Source organism: Phyllobates terribilis, unplaced genomic scaffold (genome assembly GCF_046119375.1).
Source record: "Phyllobates terribilis strain yellow unplaced genomic scaffold, ASM4611937v1 Scaffold_160__1_contigs__length_4322635, whole genome shotgun sequence".
NCBI lineage: Eukaryota > Metazoa > Chordata > Amphibia > Anura > Dendrobatidae > Phyllobates > Phyllobates terribilis.
In genome coordinates, this window is record NW_027362920.1 from 3,641,707 (window position 1) to 3,669,378 (window position 27,672).

The following is a 27,672-nucleotide window of genomic DNA, read 5'->3' on the forward strand; positions in this document are numbered from 1 at the left end:
TCACAGGGGTAACAAGAAAAAATGGACCCCAAAATTTGTTGTGCAATTTCCCCTGGGCACGCAGATACCCAATATTTGGGGAAAAAATACTGTTTGGGCGCACGGCAGGGCTCGGGAGGGAAGGAGCGCTATTTGACTTTTTGATTGTAAAATTTGCTTGAATAATTAGCGGACGCCATGTTGTGTTTGGAGAGCCCATGTGTGCCCAAACTTTGGAGCTCCCCCACAAGTGACCCCATTTTGGAAACTAGACCCCCCAAGGCACCTTTCTAGATGCATAGTGAGCACTTGCAACCCCCAGGTGCTTCACAAATTGATTCGTAACAATGAAAAAGTGAAAAAAAAAAACACTTTTTCATTTTTATGAATCAATTTGTGAAGCACCTGAGTGTTCCAAGTGCTCACAATGCATCTAGATAGGTGCCTTGGGGGGTCTAGTTTCCAAAATGGGGTCACTTGTGGGGGAGCTCCAATGTTTGGGCACACAGCGGCTCTCCAAACGCAACATGGTGTCGCTAACAATTTGAGCCGATTTTCCGTTAAATTTGTTAGAGGACACCATGTTGCATTTAGAGAGTCCCTGTGTGCCCAAACATTGGAGCTCCCCCACAAGTGACCCCATTTTGGAAACTAGACCCCCCAAGGCACCTATCTAGATGCATAGTGAGCACTTGGAACCCCCAGGTGCTTCACAAATTGATTCGTAACAATGAAAAAGTGAAAAAAAAAACACTTTTTCATTTGTATGAATCAATTTGTGAAGCACCTGAGGGTTCCAAGTGCTCACTATGCATCTAGATAGGTGCCTTGGGTGGTCTAGTTTCCAAAATGGGGTCACTTGTGGGGGAGCTCCAATATATGGGCACACAGCGGCTCTCTAAATGCAACATGGTGTCCGCTAACAAATTGAATGGAAAATCGGCTCAAATTGTTAGCGGACACCACATTGCGTTTGGAGAGCTTCTCTGTGCCCAAACTTTGGAGCTCCCCCACAAGTGACCCCATTTTGGAAACTAGACCCCCCAAGGCACCTTTCTAGATGCATAGTGAGCACTTGGAACCCCCAGGTGCTTCACAAATTGATTCGTAATAATGAAAAAGTGAAAAAAAAAACACTTTTTCATTTTTACAAATCAATTTGTGAAGCACCTAGGGGTTCCAAGTGCTCACTATGCATCTAGATAGGTGCCTTGGGGGGTCTAGTTTCCAAAATGGGGTCACTTGTGGGGGAGCTCCAATGTTTGGGCACACAGGGACTCTCTAAATGCAACATGGTATGCGCTAACAAATTGAATGGAAAATCGGCTCAAATTGTTAGCGGACGCCACATTGCGTTTGGAGAGCCCCTCTGTGCCCAAACTTTGGAGCTCCCCCACAAGTGACCCCATTTTGGAAACTAAACCCCCCAAGGCACCTTTCTAGATGCATAGTGAGCACTTGGAACCCCCAGGTGCTTCACAAATTGATTCGTAATAATGAAAAAGTGAAAAAAAAAACACTTTTTCATTTTTACGAATTAATTTGTGAAGCACCTAGGGGTTCCAAGTGCTCACTATGCATCTAGATAGGTGCCTTGGGGGGTCTAGTTTCCAAAATGGGGTCACTTGTGGAGGAGCTCCAATGTTTGGGCACACAGGGACTCTCCAAATGCAACATGATATCCGCTAACAATTTGAGCCGACAATTTGTTAGCGGATATCATGTTGCATTTGGAGAGTCCCTGTGTGCCCAAACATTGGAGCTCCCCCACAAGTGACCCCATTTTGGAAACTAGACCCCCCAAGGCACCTATCTAGATTCATAGTGAGCACTTGGAACCCCAGGTGCTTCACAAATTGATTCATAAAAATGAAAAAGTGTTTTTTTTTTCACTTTTTCATTTTTACGAATTAATTTGTGAAGCACCTGGGGGTTCCAAGTGCTCACTATGCATCTAGAAAGGTGCCTTGGGGGGTCTAGTTTCCAAAATGGTGTCACTTGTGGGGGAGCTCCAAAGTTTGGGCACAGAGGGGCTTTCCAAACGCAATGTGGTGTCCGCTAACAATTTGAGCCGATTTTCCATTCAATTTGTTAGCGGATACCATGTTGCATTTAGAGAGTCCCTGTGTGCCCAAACATTGGAGCTCCCCCACAAGTGACCCCCTATTTTAAACTAGACCCCCCAAGGCACCTATCTAGATTCATAGTGAGCACTTGGAACCCCAGGTGCTTCACAAATTGATTCATAAAAATGAAAAAGTGTTTTTTTTTTCACTTTTTCATTTTTACGAATCAATTTGTGAAGCACATGGGGGTTCCAAGTGCTCACTATGCATCTAGAAAGGTGCCTTGGGGGGTCTAGTTTCCAAAATGGGGTCACTTGTGGGGGAGCTCCAAAGTTTGGGCACAGAGGGGCTCTCCAAACGCAATGTGGTGTCCGCTAACAATTTGAGCCGATTTTCCATTCAATTTGTTAGCGGATACCATGTTGCATTTAGAGAGTCCCTGTGTGCCCAAACATTGGAGCTCCCCCACAAGTGACCCCATTTTGGAAACTAGACCCCCCAAGGCACCTTTCTAGATTCATAGTGAGCACTTGGAACCCCAGGTGCTTCACAAATTGATTCATAAAAATGAAAAAGTGTTTTTTTTTTCACTTTTTCATTTTTATGAATCAATTTGTGAAGCACCTGGGGGTTCCAAGTGCTCACTATGCATCTAGAAAGGTGCCTTGGGGGGTCTAGTTTCCAAAATGGGGTCACTTGTGGGGGAGCTCCAAAGTTTGGGCACAGAGGGGCTCTCCAAACGCAATGTGGTGTCCGCTAACAAATTGAGCCGATTTTCCATTCAATTTGTTAGCGGATACCATGTTGCATTTAGAGAGTCCCTGTGTGCCCAAACATTGGAGCTCCCCCACAAGTGACCCCATTTTGGAAACTAGACCCCCCAAGGCACCTATCTAGATTCATAGTGAGCACTTGGAACCCCAGGTGCTTCACAAATTGATTCATAAAAATGAAAAAGTGTTTTATTTTCACTTTTTCATTTTTACGAATCAATTTGTGAAGCACCTGGGGGTTCTAAGTGCTCACTATGCATCTAGATAGGTGCCTTGGGGGGTCTAGTTTCCAAAATGGGGTCACTTGTGGGGGAGCTCCAATGTTTGGACACACAGGGGCTCTCCAAACGCAACATGGCGTCCGCTAACAATTTGAGCCGATTTTCCATTCAATTTGTTAGCGGACACCATGTCGCGTTTGGAGAGCCCGTGATGTGCCTAAACAGTGGAGCTCCCCCACAAGTGTCCCCATTTTGGAAACTATACCCCTCAAAGATTTTATTAAGGTGTATAGTGAACATTTTGAACCCAGAGGTACGGCACATTATTTGTTTACATTAGGTCATCATATTGAATAAGTTTTCATTATTCTTGAGCGCAAGTGCTCGCTACTTGAGTTTGCATCGGGTACTCAGGTATGCACCATGTACAGCGTGTGCTCGAGTGACATGCTCGAGTCCCTGCTCCGCATGTTTCACGGTTATTAGACACCCAAAAAAAAACATGCGGGGATCGCTCGTGCATGGCAGGCAATCCCCGTAAAGTTTTTTGGCCGCGAAGCATATGGGGCAGAGACTCGAGCATGTCACTCAAATACCCACGATACTAAATGCATACCAGAGCACCCGATGCAAACTCAAGTAGCGAGCACTTGCTCTCAACACTAGTCGCCATATCGTCATCTTTTTTTCTTACTTTTGAAAAAAATCCCAACCCCAGCCCTAACCCTAGCACAACCCTAGCCCCAGCACAACCCTAGCCCCAGCACAACCCTAGCCCCAGCACAACCCTAGCCCCAAACCCAGCCCTAACCATAGCCCAATCCTAACTCAAGAGTTTATTTTTGACGCCGTTCCTTGTGCGGTATAAGTGATTAGACGACTTTATTCTTCGGGTCGGTGTGATTACAGCAATGCCAGAATCATATGGGGTTTTTATGACTGACAGCTGTCACACACTAAAAGACGCATTTTTTGTAAAATCTAGTTTTTGCATCGCCATATTTTGAGAGCTATAATTTTTCCAGATTTCGGCAGACAGTCATGTGACGGCTCGTTTTTTGCGGGATGACTTGACGTTGTTATTGGTGCCATTTTCAGGCACGTGACATTTTTTGATCGCTTTCTATTCCGATTTTTGGGAGGCAGAATAAACAAAAACCAACAATTCAGGAATTGTTTTTTTTTTTTTTTTTTATTCTGTTCCGTGTGTGGTAAAATTGATAAGGCAGCTTTACTCTTCGGGTCAGTACGTTTACAGCGGTACCACATTTGTATCATTTTTCTATGTTTTGGCGCTTATACACAATAAAAGCTATTTTATAGAAATAAATATTTTTTAGTATCGCTTTATTATGAGAGCTATAACTTTTTTATTTCTCGGCTGATGGAGCTATATGGTGGCTTGTTTTTTGCGGGACGAGATGCCGTTTTCAGCGGTATCATTTCTATTTATATACGTCTTTTTGATCGCGTGTTATTCCACTTTTTGTTTGGCGGTATGGTGATAAAGCATTGTTTTTTGCTTGGTTTTTTTTTTTTTTTTTTTACCGTGTTCACTGAAGGGGTTAACTAGTGGGACAGTTTTATAGGTCAGGTTGTTCCGGACGCGGCGATACCAAATATGTGTACTTTTATTGTTTTTTTTTTATTTTTTTTATAATAATATTTATTGATGGGTACATTATATTTTTATTTTTGGTGTATTATTTTTTTTATTTTTTTATAATATTTTTGCACATTTTTTTTTTTTTTTTTTTTCCACTTTCACACAGTTTATACACTTTATTACTTTGTCCCACTCTGGGACTTTCACTTTTTTTTTTCTGATCGCCTGCATGGCACAGGAATGGAGCACCATCCCTATGCCATGAAGGCTGTCAGAAGTGCACAGTGTGAAGATTGCTTGGAGATGCACTGCGCATGTCCAAGCAATCTTCCTGCTCTCTGGTGACCCGGATGTTGTCATGACGACATCGGGTCATCATGGCAACACCCGGGAAGCCTTTGCAGACTGCGCTGGAAGCCGGAAGAGGAGGTGAGTATCGCCGATCACCTCCCCTTGCCCCCGCAATGCCGCGATCGACTTCGATCGCAGCATCGCGGGGGTTAATGTGCTGGGAGCGGTGCGTGACCGCTCCCTCCACATAGTACCGGGTGTCAGCTGTGACAATCAGCTGACACCCGGCGGCGATCGCGCCCGCACAGCCTGTGTGCGGGCGCGATCGCGATGACGTACTAATACGGGTCTGGCTCTTAAGTCCCAGGGCACAGACGCGAATTAGTACGTCAGATGTTATTAAGGGGTTAAAGAAGGGGTGCACCGGTCCTGGAGATACTGCAATACCAGGTCAATGCGTGGAGTGGACAGAGCAAGCTCTTTTTCCATCTCCCTGTTCTAAAAATCCATTTAATATATGGTCCCCAGATAGGGGACGTATCAGATATTAAACTGATAAGAACAGATACTACACTTGATCTTAGCCAAAAGGCCGAGAAGCGATAACCAGAATTGGTTTCAAACTACGGAGCCACCCAAGGATCCTGAAAAGTCCATTTGTGGAGATGAGCTCCTGGACTCCCGTTAAGAAGACATGTTGTCAACCTCTAGATCCCTTACATGCCTGCACTTTTCGGCTTGCTGCTGCTGCAATCCACGCGTTTTAGATCTGCATAACTCCACCTCTTTAAGCACAGCACCTTCACCCCCTGCTGTTCCCACCCACCTCAACACCGTTGGAAGGGAGGAGAACCAATTAAGGCGGGGGGTGGGGTGGAACGAGCAGCTGTCTACCCTTAGCAGGAGGGCTCCTGATTACATACCTCTCCTGCTGCTGCTGCTGCTGGCTGTCCAGCAGCAGACTGAAGGTGGCTGCTGCTGTGCACAGGTATATAAAGGCTCAGAGCCTATTATGACACGCGCAGCCAGCGTTCCATTGCCACATTCCATCTACTGCAGGCAGGATACCTGGCTGGCTGAATGTCGCTGAGAAGCTCACAGAGACCGCCATAAGCAACAGTTTAACAGAATGCCACAGACTAATCAACCAATCTTTTTGGGTTGGGTTCTCTTTTATAGTCTGCGGGCATTAAATGAAAGAAGTCAGTGTTCCAGCAGAAGGAGACAACGTTTCAGAAAAGGCATTGTAGCAAACCAAAAAAGAAATTTTAAGCGCAGCCGAGTAACCAGCGCACATACCTGTTAGCTCAGGTGAGTTTAAAAGGCTGCTGTTGATAACAAGGGCATTTGCTAAATAGATGGTGTGTGTGCAACAATATACTGAAAGGTCAATTATATTGTGCAGCTTATCTCACCACCTGTAGTTATTTAGGTGAAAGCTCCAAAATGCTTGCCTAATATGTCTGTTTATCCAAAAGGAAGTAAAAAGGGAGAGCTAGAAAGATAGCATTGCATCACATTACATGGCAATGCAATGCACAGTTGCTGAAGTTGAACCAAAATGAGCTTGTAATCTGGCTTCTGCAACTTTGAACATGAAAAATCCAATGAGGAGAAGAAAAGCAAAGCCAAAGAGTCCATCCCAAAATCCGACAAACAAGCAAAATGAACAAAAAACATTGAATTCAATTCTTTCTGATTTTAGAAACTGCATTAAAGAAGGGGTGCACCGGTCCTGGAGATACTGCAATACCAGGTCAATGCGTGGAGTGGACAGAGCAAGCTCTTTTTCCATCTCCCTGTTCTAAAAATCCATTTAATATATGGTCCCCAGATAGGGGACGTATCAGATATTAAACTGATAAGAACAGATACTACACTTGATCTTAGCCAAAAGGCCGAGAAGCGATAACCAGAATTAGTTTCAAACTACGGAGCCACCCAAGGATCCTGAAAAGTCCATTTGTGGAGATGAGCTCCTGGACTCCCGTTAAGAAGACATGTTGTCAACCTCTAGATCCCTTACATGCCTGCACTTTTCGGCTTGCTGCTGCTGCAATCCACGCGTTTTAGATCTGCATAACTCCACCTCTTTAAACACAGCACCTTCACCCCCTGCTGTTCCCACCCGCCTCAACACCGTTGGAAGGGAGGAGAACCAATTAAGGCGGGGGGTGGGGTGGAACGAGCAGCTGTCTACCCTTAGCAGGAGGGCTCCTGATTACATACCTCTCCTGCTGCTGCTGCTGCTGGCTGTCCAGCAGCAGACTGAAGGTGGCTGCTGCTGTGCACAGGTATATAAAGGCTCAGAGCCTATTATGACACGCGCAGCCAGCGTTCCATTGCCACATTCCATCTACTGCAGGCAGGATACCTGGCTGGCTGAATGTCGCTGAGAAGCTCACAGAGACCGCCATAAGCAACAGTTTAACAGAATGCCACAGACTAATCAACCAAACTTTTTGGGTTGGGTTCTCTTTTATAGTCTGCAGGCATTAAATGAAAGAAGTCAGTGTTCCAGCAGAAGGAGACAACGTTTCAGAAAAGGCATTGTAGCAAACCAAAAAAGAAATTTTAAGCGCAGCAGAGTAACCAGCGCACATACCTGTTAGCTCAGGTGAGTTTAAAAGGCTGCTGTTGATAACAAGGGCATTTGCTAAATAGATGGTGTGTGTGCAACAATATACTGAAAGGTCAATTATATTGTGCAGCTTATCTCACCACCTGTAGTTATTTAGGTGAAAGCTCCAAAATGCTTGCCTAATATGTCTGTTTATCCAAAAGGAAGTAAAAAGGGAGAGCTAGAAAGATAGCATTGCATCACATTACATGGCAATGCAATGCACAGTTGCTGAAGTTGAACCAAAATGAGCTTGTAATCTGGCTTCTGCAACTTTGAACATGAAAAATCCAATGAGGAGAAGAAAAGCAAAGCCAAAGAGTCCATCCCAAAATCCGACAAACAAGCAAAATGAACAAAAAACATTGAATTCAATTCTTTCTGATTTTAGAAACTGCATTAAAGAAGGGGTGCACCGGTCCTGGAGATACTGCAATACCAGGTCAATGCGTGGAGTGGACAGAGCAAGCTCTTTTTCCATCTCCCTGTTCTAAAAATCCATTTAATATATGGTCCCCAGATAGGGGACGGATCAGATATTAAACTGATAAGAACAGATTTTTTTTTTTCTTTTCGAAAGCCCGAATTCGTGTACAAAACCCGAGTGCGCTTAAAAAAGTGACAAGTGCCACAAAAAAAGTGCACTAGGATGCTGGTCTTCTTGAAACCCTCTCCAAAAGGAGAAGGGTCCCCCAAACCATTCCCCGTCCCTCCGAGCCAAAAGGCCACAGCGAGGAACAGGGACAAAAAGCCACCTCCAGCCGAAGCCAGAGGCGACCCAATCTTACCCCAGCACCTGCCCGAGTTATCACCCGAGCAAGGCACTGGGAGCCAAAGACTGTGCTCCCCTCCCGGAAGAGGGGAGCCAACAACGCTCTCCTCCCGAAAGAGGAGAGCCAGGGGGGTTCAGGGGGGAGCGGAACCTGATGGCCACACACTCCCCCCCTAGACCTGCCAAGAGAGGAACCCGTAAGGGAACCGCATCCCGACAAAATCCTAGTAGGACGTGACACACGTGAATAAGTGGACACACAGTGACAAAGAAATTAAATAAATAGTGAAGGTTTCACAGTATAATACTGCCCGGACCTTCGACCGGGAATTGAAAAATTCCCCATCCTAAGGCCAGAAGGCCCGGAATAAGGGTGTGTGCGAAGAAAGAAAATTTGAAGTGCTTGTGCAAATGTGCCATAAACTCAAGTGGGGTTCCCAATCCCAGTGAGTTAAGGCACCCCAGGGTCACCACTCCTGGGGCACTTCACACTTCGGGCTTTCGATCTTCCCCGGCCCAATGGCGTCGATCCTGGGGGGCCATGCTTTCCACCAGATGACTATATTAGCCACCTGGCGTACTAACAAGCGCCTAAACTCCAGTGTGCATAATGTATCAATCTACTAGGGCGGCCAACATCCAAAACCGCCTTTTCGAAAGATACTACACTTGATCTTAGCCAAAAGGCCGAGAAGCGATAACCAGAATTGGTTTCAAACTACGGAGCCACCCAAAGATCCTGAAAAGTCCATTTGTGGAGATGAGCTCCTGGACTCCCGTTAAGAAGACATGTTGTCAACCTCTAGATCCCTTACATGCCTGCACTTTTCGGCTTGCTGCTGCTGCAATCCACGCGTTTTAGATCTGCATAACTCCACCTCTTTAAACACAGCACCTTCACCCCCTGCTGTTCCCACCCGCCTCAACACCGTTGGAAGGGAGGAGAACCAATTAAGGCGGGGGGTGGGGTGGAACGAGCAGCTGTCTACCCTTAGCAGGAGGGCTCCTGATTACATACCTCTCCTGCTGCTGCTGCTGCTGGCTGTCCAGCAGCAGACTGAAGGTGGCTGCTGCTGTGCACAGGTATATAAAGGCTCAGAGCCTAATATGACACGCGCAGCCAGCGTTCCATTGCCACATTCCATCTACTGCAGGCAGGATACCTGGCTGGCTGAATGTCGCTGAGAAGCTCACAGAGACCGCCATAAGCAACAGTTTAACAGAATGCCACAGACTAATCAACCAAACTTTTTGGGTTGGGTTCTCTTTTATAGTCTGCAGGCATTAAATGAAAGAAGTCAGTGTTCCAGCAGAAGGAGACAACGTTTCAGAAAAGGCATTGTAGCAAACCAAAAAAGAAATTTTAAGCGCAGCAGAGTAACCAGCGCACATACCTGTTAGCTCAGGTGAGTTTAAAAGGCTGCTGTTGATAACAAGGGCATTTGCTAAATAAATGGTGTGTGTGCAACAATATACTGAAAGGTCAATTATATTGTGCAGCTTATCTCACCACCTGTAGTTATTTAGGTGAAAGCTCCAAAATGCTTGCCTAATATGTCTGTTTATCCAAAAGGAAGTAAAAAGGGAGAGCTAGAAAGATAGCATTGCATCACATTACATGGCAATGCAATGCACAGTTGCTGAAGTTGAACCAAAATGAGCTTGTAATCTGGCTTCTGCAACTTTGAACATGAAAAATCCAATGAGGAGAAGAAAAGCAAAGCCAAAGAGTCCATCCCAAAATCCGACAAACAAGCAAAATGAACAAAAAACATTGAATTCAATTCTTTCTGATTTTAGAAACTGCATTAAAGAAGGGGTGCACCGGTCCTGGAGATACTGCAATACCAGGTTAATGCGTGGAGTGGACAGAGCAAGCTCTTTTTCCATCTCCCTGTTCTAAAAATCCATTTAATATATGGTCCCCAGATAGGGGACGTATCAGATATTAAACTGATAAGAACAGATACTACACTTGATCTTAGCCAAAAGGCCGAGAAGCGATAACCAGAATTGGTTTCAAACTACGGAGCCACCCAAGGATCCTGAAAAGTCCATTTGTGGAGATGAGCTCCTGGACTCCCGTTAAGAAGACATGTTGTCAACCTCTAGATCCCTTACATGCCTGCACTTTTCGGCTTGCTGCTGCTGCAATCCACGCGTTTTAGATCTGCATAACTCCACCTCTTTAAACACAGCACCTTCACCCCCTGCTGTTCCCACCCGCCTCAACACCGTTGGAAGGGAGGAGAACCAATTAAGGCGGGGGGTGGGGTGGAACGAGCAGCTGTCTACCCTTAGCAGGAGGGCTCTTGATTACATACCTTTCCTGCTGCTGCTGCTGCTGGCTGTCCAGCAGCAGACTGAAGGTGGCTGCTGCTGTGCACAGGTATATAAAGGCTCAGAGCCTATTATGACACGCGCAGCCAGCGTTCCATTGCCACATTCCATCTACTGCAGGCAGGATACCTGGCTGGCTGAATGTCGCTGAGAAGCTCACAGAGACCGCCATAAGCAACAGTTTAACATAGAATCATAGAATCATAGAATCATAGAATGGTAGAGTTGGAAGGGACCTCCTGGGTCATCTGGTCCAACCCCCTGCTCAAAGCAGGATTCACTAGATCATCTCAGACAGATGTCTGTCCAGCCTCTGTTTGAAGACGTCCATTGAAGGGGAACTCACCACCTCTCGTGGCAGCCTGTTCCACTCATTAATCACCCTAACTGTCAAAAAGTTTTTTCTAATATCTAATCTGTGTCTCCTCAAAACAGAATGCCACAGACTAATCAACCAAACTTTTTGGGTTGGGTTCTCTTTTATAGTCTGCAGGCATTAAATGAAAGAAGTCAGTGTTCCAGCAGAAGGAGACAACGTTTCAGAAAAGGCATTGTAGCAAACCAAAAAAGAAATTTTAAGCGCAGCAGAGTAACCAGCGCACATACCTGTTAGCTCAGGTGAGTTTAAAAGGCTGCTGTTGATAACAAGGGCATTTGCTAAATAGATGGTGTGTGTGCAACAATATACTGAAAGGTCAATTATATTGTGCAGCTTATCTCACCACCTGTAGTTATTTAGGTGAAAGCTCCAAAATGCTTGCCTAATATGTCTGTTTATCCAAAAGGAAGTAAAAAGGGAGAGCTAGAAAGATAGCATTGCATCACATTACATGGCAATGCAATGCACAGTTGCTGAAGTTGAACCAAAATGAGCTTGTAATCTGGCTTCTGCAACTTTGAACATGAAAAATCCAATGAGGAGAGGAAAAGCAAAGCCAAAGAGTCCATCCCAAAATCCAACAAACAAGCAAAATGAACAAAAAACATTGAATTCAATTCTTTCTGATTTTAGAAACTGCATTAAAGAAGGGGTGCACCGGTCCTGGAGATACTGCAATACCAGGTCAATGCGTGGAGTGGACAGAGCAAGCTCTTTTTCCATCTCCCTGTTCTAAAAATCCATTTAATATATGGTCCCCAGATAGGGGACGTATCAGATATTAAACTGATAAGAACAGATACTACACTTGATCTTAGCCAAAAGGCCGAGAAGCGATAACCAGAATTGGTTTCAAACTACGGAGCCACCCAAGGATCCTGAAAAGTCCATTTGTGGAGATGAGCTCCTGGACTCCCGTTAAGAAGACATGTTGTCAACCTCTAGATCCCTTACATGCCTGCACTTTTCGGCTTGCTGCTGCTGCAATCCACGCGTTTTAGATCTGCATAACTCCACCTCTTTAAACACAGCACCTTCACCCCCTGCTGTTCCCACCCGCCTCAACACCGTTGGAAGGGAGGAGAACCAATTAAGGCGGGGGGTGGGGTGGAACGAGCAGCTGCCTACCCTTAGCAGGAGGGCTCCTGATTACATACCTCTCCTGCTGCTGCTGCTGCTGGCTGTCCAGCAGCAGACTGAAGGTGGCTGCTGCTGTGCACAGGTATATAAAGGCTCAGAGCCTATTATGACACGCGCAGCCAGCGTTCCATTGCCACATTCCATCTACTGCAGGCAGGATACCTGGCTGGCTGAATGTCGCTGAGAAGCTCACAGAGACCGCCATAAGCAACAGTTTAACAGAATGCCACAGACTAATCAACCAAACTTTTTGGGTTGGGTTCTCTTTTATAGTCTGCAGGCATTAAATGAAAGAAGTCAGTGTTCCAGCAGAAGGAGACAACGTTTCAGAAAAGGCATTGTAGCAAACCAAAAAAGAAATTTTAAGCGCAGCAGAGTAACCAGCGCACATACCTGTTAGCTCAGGTGAGTTTAAAAGGCTGCTGTTGATAACAAGGGCATTTGCTAAATAGATGGTGTGTGTGCAACAATATACTGAAAGGTCAATTATATTGTGCAGCTTATCTCACCACCTGTAGTTATTTAGGTGAAAGCTCCAAAATGCTTGCCTAATATGTCTGTTTATCCAAAAGGAAGTAAAAAGGGAGAGCTAGAAAGATAGCATTGCATCACATTACATGGCAATGCAATGCACAGTTGCTGAAGTTGAACCAAAATGAGCTTGTAATCTGGCTTCTGCAACTTTGAACATGAAAAATCCAATGAGGAGAGGAAAAGCAAAGCCAAAGAGTCCATCCCAAAATCCGACAAACAAGCAAAATGAACAAAAAACATTGAATTCAATTCTTTCTGATTTTAGAAACTGCATTAAAGAAGGGGTGCACCGGTCCTGGAGATACTGCAATACCAGGTCAATGCGTGGAGTGGACAGAGCAAGCTCTTTTTCCATCTCCCTGTTCTAAAAATCCATTTAATATATGGTCCCCAGATAGGGGACGTATCAGATATTAAACTGATAAGAACAGATCCGTTTTCAAACAAGCTTTATTTAAATCAGACATACATCATAAATTACAAACAAATCACAAAGACTTGAATAAAATATGACATAAAACAAATACAAGGTCAGATTTAAAAAGCGCATAAAAGCATAAAAATCATAAAACACAGTTTTGCATATAATTTGCATAAATAAATACATATGTCAAATGCAAACACCATAGCTTTTTAACTTTATCTTTTTACAATCAGGTAGTATGAAAACTTTTCACAAAGAACATATCCGATACAATATTTGAAACAAATCACAAATACTGGAATAAAATATGACATAAAACTAATACAGAGTCAGAATTAAAATGCACTTAAAAGCATAAAAAGCATAAAACACAGTTTTGCATATAATTTACATAAATAAATACATATTCCAAATTTGCAAACACCATAGCTTTTTTGCTTCATTGATTCCCATCTTTTTACAATCTCTCAGGTAGTATGTAAACATTTCACAAAGAGCAAGCCCAATACAATCTTTGACAGGAATAAATTCACGTTTAAACAATAATATATTGCGCACTTTCCATAAAGCTTCTTTTAAACAGTTTATTATAAGCCATGCGACTCGTGCTTGTTTCATGGTTGGGCAATTAATTATCCCATATATTATAATGTCACAATTAAGGGTTTGTATACCACATATCCATTTTAGGAGGGTGCCCACCGTCTGCCATAGCTCTTGTGCGTAGGGGCAATCCCACAGTAAATGAAACACTGACTCGTTTGGGGCGCATCTTTCTCTGGGACATCTAGCACTAGCCACCAGCCCCCTATGATGCTGAAAAGCTCTCGTAGGGAGACATTGGTGAACAACCTGCCAAGCTAAATCCTTTTGTGAGTTGCTAAGTGCAGGACAGGCCACGTTGTTCCACACTAGGCGGCACCTGGAGATGGAAAAATTAGACACATCCTCCATCTCCTCATGTCCCTTACAAATAACTGTTAACTTACGTTGATCAAATAAAAGCTGACGATCAACTTGGGTCAGATCATATTCTGAAATGACCTTCTCCAAGATCTTGTAATGCTTAGGGGGAGATAAGAGAAAAGGACAATTAACAGTCATACTGAAGTCCAACTTTCGGAAAAGAAACCCAGTTGTATATCTAAGAAAACAAGAGAAAGCCCCAACATTATTCAAGCTTTTGCAACAAAATACAAAAAACTTGATAAATAAAAACAATTTTAAATCAGGGAACCCTTTACCCCCATTTTTCTTGCTTTTACATACCACCTCCCTCCTCAATTTCTCCATTTTGGATCCCCACAGAAAATAAAACATGGGCTTCATAAGTCTTTTAAGATACAGAGAATTAGGGGGAAAAACCATAGCGGCATACAAAATGATAGGAAGCAAAACCATTTTAATTACAAGAATCTTGCCCTCCATTGTTAGTTTTCGAGTTTGCCATAAAGAGATCTTCTGATTTAATTTATTCAAAACCAAATCCCAGTTTTCAATACCATCATTAGCAGGATTAAACAAGACACCCAGGATCTTGATTCCTACTGTTTGTGTGGGAACCCTAGGCGGATCTGACTCCCATTGACCCATAATCATACAGTCACATTTATTTATATTCAACTTAAACCCAGACCCAGCACTAAAAATTTCAGTAATTAGAATTGCTCTGTTAATAGATGCTGAGCTAGTGCCATAGACAGATATGTCATCCATATATCCAATGGCTTTAACTTGTTGTCCACCCCCACCCGGAATAAAAATGCCCCTAACCACCTTGTCCCGACGCAGCAGGCACAACAGTGGCTCAATGGAGCAGACAAATAAAAGTGGGGACATGGGGCAACCTTGTTTAACACCGGAAAGAAGCTCCACCTCTCTAGTTAAAAAACCATTGACTAAAATCCGGGCAGATGACTGTTTGTATAAAAGCGCAATTTTCTGAATAAAAGAATCAGGGAACCCCATCTTTCCCATAACTTTAAAAAGATAAAAGTGGGAGACCCTATCAAACGCTTTCATAAAATCCAAAGATAAAATAGCTAGTGGCTGTTTTCTATCTTTTTGAAACCAGATAAGATCACGAATTAGGTTTAGATGCTCCCAGATTGATCTCCCGGGGACACCACACACCTGATCTGGATGAATTACATTTTTAATAACTGCTTTAAGACGACCAGCAACAACTTTAGCTAAAATCTTGTAGTCTGTATTTAATAGTGAAATAGGCCTCCAATTCTCCAACTTTGATTTATCACCTTTCTTAAAAATTAATGTAATCATACTTTTACGCCATGAATATGGTAATAAATCAGCCTTAGAGGCTTCACAAACTACTTGTATAAAATCCTCCTTAATTAGATCCCAAAAGCAAAGATAAAATTCAATAGGAAGGCCATCTGATCCAGGAGCCTTACCTTTATTAAAACTCTTAAGGGTCTCTTCAATTTCACTGGGTAAAAGTTCTTTAGCTAAAAAAATCTGGTCATCTTTATTTAAAAACTGGGATAAAACATTAAGATTCTCTGTAAAAGCAGGTTCATCAACATTTTTAATACTAAAAAGATCTCTATAAAAATTAGCAGTATGCTCTAAAATGCTCTCAGTGGAAGATTGTCCTTCTAGCTCAGTAATCACTTGTTTTTTGTCACTCATTTTTTTAAAGAAGAACCTTGAGCAGGTCTCACCCTCTTCCAAATATTTCACACGGGCATTAAATATAATTTCTTTACCCTTTTGTTCCAGGAATTTTTGGATTTCTGTCTGGATCTTGGCAATCTCACCATCCACACCAGGCACTCCCCACCCCTTAAGCTTATGGAGAGTTTGCATCCTGACATTAAAATCTTTAAAACATTTCCTTTTTTCACGTGCCTTCCTTTTACCAATTTTAATAAAAAATTCTTTAATACGGGTTTTAACACACTCCCACCACCCCAACATACTCTGATTTGGGTGTTTCCGTCTTCTCCAACTCTCATACTTTGCATAAAACTCCGCCCTTACCAGTTCGTCTTCTAATAAGAGCACATTCAATTTCCACATACCTTTTCCAACTTTTGCTTCCTGTGGAGTTTGCAATACATTGTATAGTAATACATGATCAGAAAAAATATTTTCTATTAGACCAGCATTCCTAGGTTTAAAAACATCAGAAGAGGAAAAAATAAAATCAATACGAGATGACATCCCTCTACCCCTCCATGTATGCCCAGTGTCAGTAGGGTAGGACTTTCTCCAAGCATCTAATAATTTGAGGTCCGTTGTCAAATGTTTTAACAGACTGGATGTTTTGTCTGTTCTTCCATTAGTATCACCTCCACTCCTCCCCTCCCCCAACATGACACAGTTAAAATCCCCTCCCACTATCACAGGGGACGGACCTGATAAAAACAAAGGGATGACATTAAAAAGGGAAGCACGCTCATTTTTCTCTGGGGATGCATAAACATTAATAAGACGACCGGTAAAACCATTTAAAATAACATGAGTTGATAAGGCACGACCTGGAACTATTTCAGTGATGGATAAAACATTAACATTTTGACATTTGAATAAAATCCCAACCCCGGCAGCTTTATTTTCATTGGACCCTGACCAAATAGAGGGTCCTGCTGACCAGTCCATTTTTAAGTTGGGGTATGACAAATCGTGATCAATACCGCATTCTTGCAGGAAAAAAATGTCAAAGTTCAGAGTCAGTAACCAAGCAAACAAAGCAGCCCGTCTAACAGGGCTCTTTAGGCTTCTCACATTTAGTGAGGCAGCACGGATTTCTGCCATGTTAGGTGTTTTTTATTGATTCATTATACTCTGAATCTGAATCAATAATTTGTGACAGAGAAGGTGAAGGAAGGGATGACACAGTTCGTAAACTGTCCGTTTCATCTGAGTCCGTGAAATCCTCAATTAAGTTAGTCCCCTCTGGGCTGAGAATTTTTGCAGCACTAGATAGAAAGACTTTACGGGACATCTGAGGCAGGTTATGCTCCTCCTGTGCCTCTTCACGACTTCTCTTACCACTGGCGCTGAGATCCATCCGATCCTCCGAATCCACCCGATCCTCACCAGGCACTGCAGCAGGTGGAATACCCGCAGACCCTCCAGGAGCACCAAGGGACATCATCTCCGGAGCAGGATGACCATCAGGACCAGCAACAGGTTCACCAACCACTGCACGACCTCTATCATCCAGGCAGGCAACAGGACATCCATCAGGAATGGTTCCAGGACATCCATCTGGACTGGCATCAGGACATCCATCTGGACTGGCATCAGGACATCCATCTGGACTGGCATCAAGGCATCCATCTGGGTTGGCATCAGGACATCCATCTGGATTGGCATCAGGGCATCCGTCTGGATTGGCATCAGGGCATCCATCTGGATTGGCATCAGGGCATCCGTCTGGACTGGCATCAGGGCAGACATCTGGTCCAACATCTGTGCTGGCATCAGCAGGGGTATCTGGATGGACATCTGGATTGGTACCAACAGCTCCAGATTTTCGCCTCTTTTTTGGTTCCCTCTCATTTCCGCTCTGAGAAGGTGCCATCTCCCCACCAGGTGAAACCTGGACCCCTGCAGGAGTAGGCAAAGGCGTGACCTCGGCTACAGAGGCCGGGTTTTTCCGCAAAGGTACCGACTGAGCATCGACTGAGTCAGACTGTTTTTGACCTTTAGTAATGTCCACAAAGCTTTTTCTGGGGTCACCCGGGCTGACCCTGCTGGCATCAGCAGGAACTCCTGCGGAACTAGCCGCAGGCGCCCGAGAGCCACCACGAGACCTTGTCCGCATCGGACAATTACTGAACAGGTGAGTAGACATTCCGTACCCACTGCAGGTCTTACTGTTCTTACAGTCCTTTGAGGCATGACCCCATTGTCCACAATTGTGGCACTGACTCATCCGCTCGTTCTTACAATCGCTCTGTATGTGACCAAGGTCACCACACCTACGACACCTGAATGGTTGTCCATCATAGAAGAGGTAGCCATGGTCTCTTCCCAGCACCACTGTGGAGGGGGGGTGCATAAGGCCTTCTACACCCCCAGGGTCAAGTCTGAAGCGTACCATAAAGCGTCGTTTCCCATTCCAGAAACCGCTCCGACCTTTGACGTTCCCCGTAAATCTGACAGATGTACAATATCTGCTCAGAAAAAGCTCAATATCATCTGTGGACACATGGGGGTTAAACATGTATACCACAAGGGGAACGTCAACTCCGCCATATAGACCCGTAAAAATCACTCCGTCCAACAGCTTGCTGTTGCGGTGGCCCTTAACGCATTCGTAAAAGTGCTGGCAGGCAACCTTGGTCGAGAACGTGAGAATATATGTACTCTGCCCCTTCTCCTGCAGGCAGTAAACATCATGATCTTTCACGTTCAACAGATCTCTCAAAATCTGTACATAGAACTCACGGGGGTTGTCATATCCGACATGGTTTGCTGGAACCTCGATACGCACCGAGTTCCTGATCTGGCCGGAGCCAGTGGAAAATTGAAATGAACAAGGCATCTCACCAAAGTGGCAAAGGCTTACCGTCACTACGGGCTCGGCCTTTCGCCTTGGGATCGCAACTTGTTGCCCGGGGACTAAGCCAGCTCCCTAATAGCAGCAGGGGGGTGAAGTCCCACCAAAAGGTGAGACGATCCCCCCAGGCCAAGGAGCCGGGTACCCCGGGCACCTCTCAGCCAAGACCAAGGCAGGAACCGTTAGATCACTGCACCTGATCTCAGCCAAAAGGCCGAGAAGCGATAACCAGAATTGGTTTCAAACTACGGAGCCACCCAAGGATCCTGAAAAGTCCATTTGTGGAGATGAGCTCCTGGACTCCCGTTAAGAAGACATGTTGTCAACCTCTAGATCCCTTACATGCCTGCACTTTTCGGCTTGCTGCTGCTGCAATCCAGGCGTTTTAGATCTGCATAACTCCACCTCTTTAAACACAGCACCTTCACCCCCTGCTGTTCCCACCCGCCTCAACACCGTTGGAAGGGAGGAGAACCAATTAAGGCGGGGGGTGGGGTGGAACGAGCAGCTGTCTACCCTTAGCAGGAGGGCTCCTGATTACATACCTCTCCTGCTGCTGCTGCTGCTGGCTGTCCAGCAGCAGACTGAAGGTGGCTGCTGCTGTGCACAGGTATATAAAGGCTCAGAGCCTATTATGACACGCGCAGCCAGCGTTCCATTGCCACATTCCATCTACTGCAGGCAGGATACCTGGCTGGCTGAATGTCGCTGAGAAGCTCACAGAGACCGCCATAAGCAACAGTTTAACAGAATGCCACAGACTAATCAACCAAACTTTTTGGGTTGGGTTCTCTTTTATAGTCTGCAGGCATTAAATGAAAGAAGTCAGTGTTCCAGCAGAAGGAGACAACGTTTCAGAAAAGGCATTGTAGCAAACCAAAAAAGAAATTTTAAGCGCAGCAGAGTAACCAGCGCACATACCTGTTAGCTCAGGTGAGTTTAAAAGGCTGCTGTTGATAACAAGGGCATTTGCTAAATAGATGGTGTGTGTGCAACAATATACTGAAAGGTCAATTATATTGTGCAGCTTATCTCACCACCTGTATTTATTTAGGTGAAAGCTCCAAAATGCTTGCCTAATATGTCTGTTTATCCAAAAGGAAGTAAAAAGGGAGAGCTAGAAAGATAGCATTGCATCACATTACATGGCAATGCAATGCACAGTTGCTGAAGTTGAACCAAAATGAGCTTGTAATCTGGCTTCTGCAACTTTGAACATGAAAAATCCAATGAGGAGAAGAAAAGCAAAGCCAAAGAGTCCATCCCAAAATCCGCCAAACAAGCAAAATGAACAAAAAACATTGAATTCAATTCTTTCTGATTTTAGAAACTGCATTAAAGAAGGGGTGCACCGGTCCTGGAGATACTGCAATACCAGGTCAATGCGTGGAGTGGACAGAGCAAGCTCTTTTTCCATCTCCCTGTTCTAAAAATCCATTTAATATATGGTCCCCAGATAGGGGACGTATCAGATATTAAACTGATAAGAACAGATACTACACTTGATCTTAGCCAAAAGGCCGAGAAGCGATAACCAGAATTGGTTTCAAACTACGGAGCCACCCAAGGATCCTGAAAAGTCCATTTGTGGAGATGAGCTCCTGGACTCCCGTTAAGAAGACATGTTGTCAACCTCTAGATCCCTTACATGCCTGCACTTTTCGGCTTGCTGCTGCTGCAATCCACGCGTTTTAGATCTGCATAACTCCACCTCTTTAAACACAGCACCTTCACCCCCTGCTGTTCCCACCCGCCTCAACACCGTTGGAAGGGAGGAGAACCAATTAAGGCGGGGGGTGGGGTGGAACGAGCAGCTGTCTACCCTTAGCAGGAGGGCTCCTGATTACATACCTCTCCTGCTGCTGCTGCTGCTGGCTGTCCAGCAGCAGACTGAAGGTGGCTGCTGCTGTGCACAGGTATATAAAGGCTCAGAGCCTATTATGACACGCGCAGCCAGCGTTCCATTGCCACATTCCATCTACTGCAGGCAGGATACCTGGCTGGCTGAATGTCGCTGAGAAGCTCACAGAGACCGCCATAAGCAACAGTTTAACAGAATGCCACAGACTAATCAACCAAACTTTTTGGGTTGGGTTCTCTTTTATAGTCTGCAGGCATTAAATGAAAGAAGTCAGTGTTCCAGCAGAAGGAGACAACGTTTCAGAAAAGGCATTGTAGCAAACCAAAAAAGAAATTTTAAGCGCAGCAGAGTAACCAGCGCACATACCTGTTAGCTCAGGTGAGTTTAAAAGGCTGCTGTTGATAACAAGGGCATTTGCTAAATAGATGGTGTGTGTGCAACAATATACTGAAAGGTCAATTATATTGTGCAGCTTATCTCACCACCTGTAGTTATTTAGGTGAAAGCTCCAAAATGCTTGCCTAATATGTCTGTTTATCCAAAAGGAAGTAAAAAGGGAGAGCTAGAAAGATAGCATTGCATCACATTACATGGCAATGCAATGCACAGTTGCTGAAGTTGAACCAAAATGAGCTTGTAATCTGGCTTCTGCAACTTTGAACATGAAAAATCCAATGAGGAGAAGAAAAGCAAAGCCAAAGAGTCCATCCCAAAATCCGACAAACAAGCAAAATGAACAAAAAACATTGAATTCAATTCTTTCTGATTTTAGAAACTGCATTAAAGAAGGGGTGCACCGGTCCTGGAGATACTGCAATACCAGGTCAATGCGTGGAGTGGACAGAGCAAGCTCTTTTTCCATCTCCCTGTTCTAAAAATCCATTTAATATATGGTCCCCAGATAGGGGACGTATCAGATATTAAACTGATAAGAACAGATACTACACTTGATCTTAGCCAAAAGGCCGAGAAGCGATAACCAGAATTGGTTTCAAACTACGGAGCCACCCAAGGATCCTGAAAAGTCCATTTGTGGAGATGAGCTCCTGGACTCCCGTTAAGAAGACATGTTGTCAACCTCTAGATCCCTTACATGCCTGCACTTTTCGGCTTGCTGCTGCTGCAATCCACGCGTTTTAGATCTGCATAACTCCACCTCTTTAAACACAGCACCTTCACCCCCTGCTGTTCCCACCCGCCTCAACACCGTTGGAAGGGAGGAGAACCAATTAAGGCGGGGGGTGGGGTGGAACGAGCAGCTGTCTACCCTTAGCAGGAGGGCTCCTGATTACATACCTCTCCTGCTGCTGCTGCTGCTGGCTGTCCAGCAGCAGACTGAAGGTGGCTGCTGCTGTGCACAGGTATATAAAGGCTCAGAGCCTATTATGACACGCGCAGCCAGCGTTCCATTGCCACATTCCATCTACTGCAGGCAGGATACCTGGCTGGCTGAATGTCGCTGAGAAGCTCACAGAGACCGCCATAAGCAACAGTTTAACAGAATGCCACAGACTAATCAACCAAACTTTTTGGGTTGGGTTCTCTTTTATAGTCTGCAGGCATTAAATGAAAGAAGTCAGTGTTCCAGCAGAAGGAGACAACGTTTCAGAAAAGGCATTGTAGCAAACCAAAAAAGAAATTTTAAGCGCAGCAGAGTAACCAGCGCACATACCTGTTAGCTCAGGTGAGTTTAAAAGGCTGCTGTTGATAACAAGGGCATTTGCTAAATAGATGGTGTGTGTGCAACAATATACTGAAAGGTCAATTATATTGTGCAGCTTATCTCACCACCTGTAGTTATTTAGGTGAAAGCTCCAAAATGCTTGCCTAATATGTCTGTTTATCCAAAAGGAAGTAAAAAGGGAGAGCTAGAAAGATAGCATTGCATCACATTACATGGCAATGCAATGCACAGTTGCTGAAGTTGAACCAAAATGAGCTTGTAATCTGGCTTCTGCAACTTTGAACATGAAAAATCCAATGAGGAGAAGAAAAGCAAAGCCAAAGAGTCCATCCCAAAATCCGACAAACAAGCAAAATGAACAAAAAACATTGAATTCAATTCTTTCTGATTTTAGAAACTGCATTAAAGAAGGGGTGCACCGGTCCTGGAGATACTGCAATACCAGGTCAATGCGTGGAGTGGACAGAGCAAGCTCTTTTTCCATCTCCCTGTTCTAAAAATCCATTTAATATATGGTCCCCAGATAGGGGACGTATCAGATATTAAACTGATAAGAACAGATACTACACTTGATCTTAGCCAAAAGGCCGAGAAGCGATAACCAGAATTGGTTTCAAACTACGGAGCCACCCAAGGATCCTGAAAAGTCCATTTGTGGAGATGAGCTCCTGGACTCCCGTTAAGAAGACATGTTGTCAACCTCTAGATCCCTTACATGCCTGCACTTTTCGGCTTGCTGCTGCTGCAATCCACGCGTTTTAGATCTGCATAACTCCACCTCTTCAAACACAGCACCTTCACCCCCTGCTGTTCCCACCCGCCTCAACACCGTTGGAAGGGAGGAGAACCAATTAAGGCGGGGGGTGGGGTGGAACGAGCAGCTGTCTACCCTTAGCAGGAGGGCTCCTGATTACATACCTCTCCTGCTGCTGCTGCTGCTGGCTGTCCAGCAGCAGACTGAAGGTGGCTGCTGCTGTGCACAGGTATATAAAGGCTCAGAGCCTATTATGACACGCGCAGCCAGCGTTCCATTGCCACATTCCATCTACTGCAGGCAGGATACCTGGCTGGCTGAATGTCGCTGAGAAGCTCACAGAGACCGCCATAAGCAACAGTTTAACAGAATGCCACAGACTAATCAACCAAACTTTTTGGGTTGGGTTCTCTTTTATAGTCTGCAGGCATTAAATGAAAGAAGTCAGTGTTCCAGCAGAAGGAGACAACGTTTCAGAAAAGGCATTGTAGCAAACCAAAAAAGAAATTTTAAGCGCAGCAGAGTAACCAGCGCACATACCTGTTAGCTCAGGTGAGTTTAAAAGGCTGCTGTTGATAACAAGGGCATTTGCTAAATAGATGGTGTGTGTGCAACAATATACTGAAAGGTCAATTATATTGTGCAGCTTATCTCACCACCTGTAGTTATTTAGGTGAAAGCTCCAAAATGCTTGCCTAATATGTCTGTTTATCCAAAAGGAAGTAAAAAGGGAGAGCTAGAAAGATAGCATTGCATCACATTACATGGCAATGCAATGCACAGTTGCTGAAGTTGAACCAAAATGAGCTTGTAATCTGGCTTCTGCAACTTTGAACATGAAAAATCCAATGAGGAGAAGAAAAGCAAAGCCAAAGAGTCCATCCCAAAATCCGACAAACAAGCAAAATGAACAAAAAACATTGAATTCAATTCTTTCTGATTTTAGAAACTGCATTAAAGAAGGGGTGCACCGGTCCTGGAGATACTGCAATACCAGGTCAATGCGTGGAGTGGACAGAGCAAGCTCTTTTTCCATCTCCCTGTTCTAAAAATCCATTTAATATATGGTCCCCAGATAGGGGACGTATCAGATATTAAACTGATAAGAACAGATACTACACTTGATCTTAGCCAAAAGGCCGAGAAGCGATAACCAGAATTGGTTTCAAACTACGGAGCCACCCAAGGATCCTGAAAAGTCCATTTGTGGAGATGAGCTCCTGGACTCCCGTTAAGAAGACATGTTGTCAACCTCTAGATCCCTTACATGCCTGCACTTTTCGGCTTGCTGCTGCTGCAATCCACGCGTTTTAGATCTGCATAACTCCACCTCTTTAAACACAGCACCTTCACCCCCTGCTGTTCCCACCCGCCTCAACACCGTTGGAAGGGAGGAGAACCAATTAAGGCGGGGGGTGGGGTGGAACGAGCAGCTGTCTACCCTTAGCAGGAGGGCTCCTGATTACATACCTCTCCTGCTGCTGCTGCTGCTGGCTGTCCAGCAGCAGACTGAAGGTGGCTGCTGCTGTGCACAGGTATATAAAGGTTCAGAGCCTATTATGACACGCGCAGCCAGCGTTCCATTGCCACATTCCATCTACTGCAGGCAGGATACCTGGCTGGCTGAATGTCGCTGAGAAGCTCACAGAGACCGCCATAAGCAACAGTTTAACAGAATGCCACAGACTAATCAACCAAACTTTTTGGGTTGGGTTCTCTTTTATAGTCTGCAGGCATTAAATGAAAGAAGTCAGTGTTCCAGCAGAAGGAGACAACGTTTCAGAAAAGGCATTGTAGCAAACCAAAAAAGAAATTTTAAGCGCAGCAGAGTAACCAGCGCACATACCTGTTAGCTCAGGTGAGTTTAAAAGGCTGCTGTTGATAACAAGGGCATTTGCTAAATAGATGGTGTGTGTGCAACAATATACTGAAAGGTCAATTATATTGTGCAGCTTATCTCACCACCTGTAGTTATTTAGGTGAAAGCTCCAAAATGCTTGCCTAATATGTCTGTTTATCCAAAAGGAAGTAAAAAGGGAGAGCTAGAAAGATAGCATTGCATCACATTACATGGCAATGCAATGCACAGTTGCTGAAGTTGAACCAAAATGAGCTTGTAATCTGGCTTCTGCAACTTTGAACATGAAAAATCCAATGAGGAGAAGAAAAGCAAAGCCAAAGAGTCCATCCCAAAATCCGACAAACAAGCAAAATGAACAAAAAACATTGAATTCAATTCTTTCTGATTTTAGAAACTGCATTAAAGAAGGGGTGCACCGGTCCTGGAGATACTGCAATACCAGGTCAATGCGTGGAGTGGACAGAGCAAGCTCTTTTTCCATCTCCCTGTTCTAAAAATCCATTTAATATATGGTCCCCAGATAGGGGACGTATCAGATATTAAACTGATAAGAACAGATACTACACTTGATCCTAGCCAAAAGGCCGAGAAGCGATAACCAGAATTGGTTTCAAACTACGGAGCCACCCAAGGATCCTGAAAAGTCCATTTGTGGAGATGAGCTCCTGGACTCCCGTTAAGAAGACATGTTGTCAACCTCTAGATCCCTTACATGCCTGCACTTTTCGGCTTGCTGCTGCTGCAATCCACGCGTTTTAGATCTGCATAACTCCACCTCTTTAAACACAGCACCTTCACCCCCTGCTGTTCCCACCCGCCTCAACACCGTTGGAAGGGAGGAGAACCAATTAAGGCGGGGGGTGGGGTGGAACGAGCAGCTGTCTACCCTTAGCAGGAGGGCTCCTGATTACATACCTCTCCTGCTGCTGCTGCTGCTGGCTGTCCAGCAGCAGACTGAAGGTGGCTGCTGCTGTGCACAGGTATATAAAGGCTCAGAGCCTATTATGACACGCGCAGCCAGCGTTCCATTGCCACATTCCATCTACTGCAGGCAGGATACCTGGCTGGCTGAATGTCGCTGAGAAGCTCACAGAGACCGCCATAAGCAACAGTTTAACAGAATGCCACAGACTAATCAACCAAACTTTTTGGGTTGGGTTCTCTTTTATAGTCTGCAGGCATTAAATGAAAGAAGTCAGTGTTCCAGCAGAAGGAGACAACGTTTCAGAAAAGGCATTGTAGCAAACCAAAAAAGAAATTTTAAGCGCAGCAGAGTAACCAGCGCACATACCTGTTAGCTCAGGTGAGTTTAAAAGGCTGCTGTTGATAACAAGGGCATTTGCTAAATAGATGGTGTGTGTGCAACAATATACTGAAAGGTCAATTATATTGTGCAGCTTATCTCACCACCTGTAGTTATTTAGGTGAAAGCTCCAAAATGCTTGCCTAATATGTCTGTTTATCCAAAAGGAAGTAAAAAGGGAGAGCTAGAAAGATAGCATTGCATCACATTACATGGCAATGCAATGCACAGTTGCTGAAGTTGAACCAAAATGAGCTTGTAATCTGGCTTCTGCAACTTTGAACATGAAAAATCCAATGAGAAGAAGAAAAGCAAAGCCAAAGAGTCCATCCCAAAATCCGACAAACAAGCAAAATGAACAAAAAACATTGAATTCAATTCTTTCTGATTTTAGAAACTGCATTAAAGAAGGGGTGCACCGGTCCTGGAGATACTGCAATACCAGGTCAATGCGTGGAGTGGACAGAGCAAGCTCTTTTTCCATCTCCCTGTTCTAAAAATCCATTTAATATATGGTCCCCAGATAGGGGACGTATCAGATATTAAACTGATAAGAACAGATACTACACTTGATCTTAGCCAAAAGGCCGAGAAGCGATAACCAGAATTGGTTTCAAACTACGGAGCCACCCAAGGATCCTGAAAAGTCCATTTGTGGAGATGAGCTCCTGGACTCCCGTTAAGAAGACATGTTGTCAACCTCTAGATCCCTTACATGCCTGCACTTTTCGGCTTGCTGCTGCTGCAATCCAGGCGTTTTAGATCTGCATAACTCCACCTCTTTAAACACAGCACCTTCACCCCCTGCTGTTCCCACCCGCCTCAACACCGTTGGAAGGGAGGAGAACCAATTAAGGCGGGGGGTGGGGTGGAACGAGCAGCTGTCTACCCTTAGCAGGAGGGCTCCTGATTACATACCTCTCCTGCTGCTGCTGCTGCTGGCTGTCCAGCAGCAGACTGAAGGTGGCTGCTGCTGTGCACAGGTATATAAAGGCTCAGAGCCTATTATGACACGCGCAGCCAGCGTTCCATTGCCACATTCCATCTACTGCAGGCAGGATACCTGGCTGGCTGAATGTCGCTGAGAAGCTCACAGAGACCGCCATAAGCAACAGTTTAACAGAATGCCACAGACTAATCAACCAAACTTTTTGGGTTGGGTTCTCTTTTATAGTCTGCAGGCATTAAATGAAAGAAGTCAGTGTTCCAGCAGAAGGAGACAACGTTTCAGAAAAGGCATTGTAGCAAACCAAAAAAGAAATTTTAAGCGCAGCAGAGTAACCAGCGCACATACCTGTTAGCTCAGGTGAGTTTAAAAGGCTGCTGTTGATAACAAGGGCATTTGCTAAATAGATGGTGTGTGTGCAACAATATACTGAAAGGTCAATTATATTGTGCAGCTTATCTCACCACCTGTAGTTATTTAGGTGAAAGCTCCAAAATGCTTGCCTAATATGTCTGTTTATCCAAAAGGAAGTAAAAAGGGAGAGCTAGAAAGATAGCATTGCATCACATTACATGGCAATGC

At 44.6% G+C, this 27,672-nt stretch overlaps 11 non-coding genes and 2 pseudogenes across 11 annotated transcripts; all 13 read right to left on the bottom strand.

The window, feature by feature from the left end:
* Window positions 1-5,349: 5,349 nt before the first annotated feature.
* On the bottom strand, window positions 5,350-5,540 carry LOC141207649 (U2 spliceosomal RNA). Its single transcript, XR_012277978.1, has one exon. It is a non-coding gene; the product is annotated as a U2 spliceosomal RNA (small nuclear RNA).
* A 1,115-nt stretch (window positions 5,541-6,655) lies between these two features.
* Window positions 6,656-6,846, bottom strand: LOC141207650 (U2 spliceosomal RNA). The gene has a single exon (XR_012277979.1). It is a non-coding gene; the product is annotated as a U2 spliceosomal RNA (small nuclear RNA).
* A 1,115-nt stretch (window positions 6,847-7,961) lies between these two features.
* Window positions 7,962-8,147, bottom strand: LOC141207345 (U2 spliceosomal RNA). Its single transcript, XR_012277728.1, has one exon. It is a non-coding gene; the product is annotated as a U2 spliceosomal RNA (small nuclear RNA).
* A 788-nt stretch (window positions 8,148-8,935) lies between these two features.
* On the bottom strand, window positions 8,936-9,027 carry LOC141207379 (U2 spliceosomal RNA; annotated as a pseudogene).
* Window positions 9,028-10,142: 1,115 nt separating this feature from the next.
* Window positions 10,143-10,333, bottom strand: LOC141207164 (U2 spliceosomal RNA). The gene has a single exon (XR_012277586.1). It is a non-coding gene; the product is annotated as a U2 spliceosomal RNA (small nuclear RNA).
* A 1,361-nt stretch (window positions 10,334-11,694) lies between these two features.
* Window positions 11,695-11,885, bottom strand: LOC141207651 (U2 spliceosomal RNA). Its single transcript, XR_012277980.1, has one exon. It is a non-coding gene; the product is annotated as a U2 spliceosomal RNA (small nuclear RNA).
* Window positions 11,886-13,000: 1,115 nt separating this feature from the next.
* Window positions 13,001-13,173, bottom strand: LOC141207301 (U2 spliceosomal RNA; annotated as a pseudogene).
* A 6,849-nt stretch (window positions 13,174-20,022) lies between these two features.
* LOC141207652 (U2 spliceosomal RNA) lies at window positions 20,023-20,213 on the bottom strand. Its single transcript, XR_012277981.1, has one exon. It is a non-coding gene; the product is annotated as a U2 spliceosomal RNA (small nuclear RNA).
* A 1,115-nt stretch (window positions 20,214-21,328) lies between these two features.
* LOC141207653 (U2 spliceosomal RNA) lies at window positions 21,329-21,519 on the bottom strand. The gene has a single exon (XR_012277982.1). It is a non-coding gene; the product is annotated as a U2 spliceosomal RNA (small nuclear RNA).
* Window positions 21,520-22,634: 1,115 nt separating this feature from the next.
* LOC141207655 (U2 spliceosomal RNA) lies at window positions 22,635-22,825 on the bottom strand. The gene has a single exon (XR_012277984.1). It is a non-coding gene; the product is annotated as a U2 spliceosomal RNA (small nuclear RNA).
* A 1,115-nt stretch (window positions 22,826-23,940) lies between these two features.
* Window positions 23,941-24,131, bottom strand: LOC141207656 (U2 spliceosomal RNA). The gene has a single exon (XR_012277985.1). It is a non-coding gene; the product is annotated as a U2 spliceosomal RNA (small nuclear RNA).
* A 1,115-nt stretch (window positions 24,132-25,246) lies between these two features.
* On the bottom strand, window positions 25,247-25,437 carry LOC141207147 (U2 spliceosomal RNA). Its single transcript, XR_012277570.1, has one exon. It is a non-coding gene; the product is annotated as a U2 spliceosomal RNA (small nuclear RNA).
* Window positions 25,438-26,552: 1,115 nt separating this feature from the next.
* Window positions 26,553-26,743, bottom strand: LOC141207657 (U2 spliceosomal RNA). Its single transcript, XR_012277986.1, has one exon. It is a non-coding gene; the product is annotated as a U2 spliceosomal RNA (small nuclear RNA).
* Window positions 26,744-27,672: the final 929 nt, after the last annotated feature.